General features: G+C 68.7%; 1 pseudogene; it reads right to left on the bottom strand.

Moving 5' to 3' along the window:
• Positions 1 to 352: 352 nt before the first annotated feature.
• On the bottom strand, positions 353 to 601 carry LOC107105687 (annotated as a pseudogene).
• Between the last annotated feature and the right edge of the window lie 60 nt (positions 602 to 661).

The raw sequence follows: 661 nt of genomic DNA, 5'->3' as shown, positions 1-661 counted from the left end.
TACTCATCTTCACGGGATGCTTGGCTTGGCTGTGTGTGTGTCAGAAGGCAAAGGAAACCTCTACCTGAAGCGGTTGGGCTGCTGCCCTGGGAGACCATCGAGGGCCAGATGCCAGCCAGGCCAAGTGGCCTTTTGCGGCGTTGGCAGCGCCACAGGGACGCGTGCCACCGGGAGCCAAGGGATGCAGCCTGGCCCCACTGCAGGGGGGGCCACAAGCGGGGGAGGGGGGCCAGCACCACCAAGGCCATCCGGCCACCCTACAGGTGTGCGGGCTCTGCAACCCGTGTACCCCGGAGGTGTGTTTGTGTGGGGGGGGGTTCCCGGGCCCGGCCGGCAGAGGGCGCCCGCCTACCTTCTCCTTGCCCCCGCAGTGGCAGCAGACGGTCCACAGGTACTTGAGGGTCCTCCAGAGCAGGATGATGAAGAGGCCCCCGAAGAAGGTGACCATGGAGGAGGCGAGGAAGGCCCACCACATGCGCTGCCCGGTGTCGCAGGGCACGTCCATGGTCATGGGGATGATGAGCGCCTTGGCGGGCGCCGAGGAGGAGTCCGCGTTCAGGCTGCCGCCGGGCCCGAGCGGGCTGCTCATCCTACTGGTCCCGCCGCCGCCGCCGCCCGAGTAGTAGTTGCTGCTGCCGCCGCCGCTGCTGGAGCCGCCGCC

The sequence above is a fragment of the Gekko japonicus genome, unplaced genomic scaffold (assembly GCF_001447785.1).
Source record: "Gekko japonicus isolate JY-2015 unplaced genomic scaffold, Gekko_japonicus_V1.1 scaffold7898, whole genome shotgun sequence".
Taxonomy (NCBI): domain Eukaryota; kingdom Metazoa; phylum Chordata; class Lepidosauria; order Squamata; family Gekkonidae; genus Gekko; species Gekko japonicus.
Note: the sequence above shows the minus strand (reverse complement) of the source record. Positions and strands in the feature narration are given on the sequence as shown.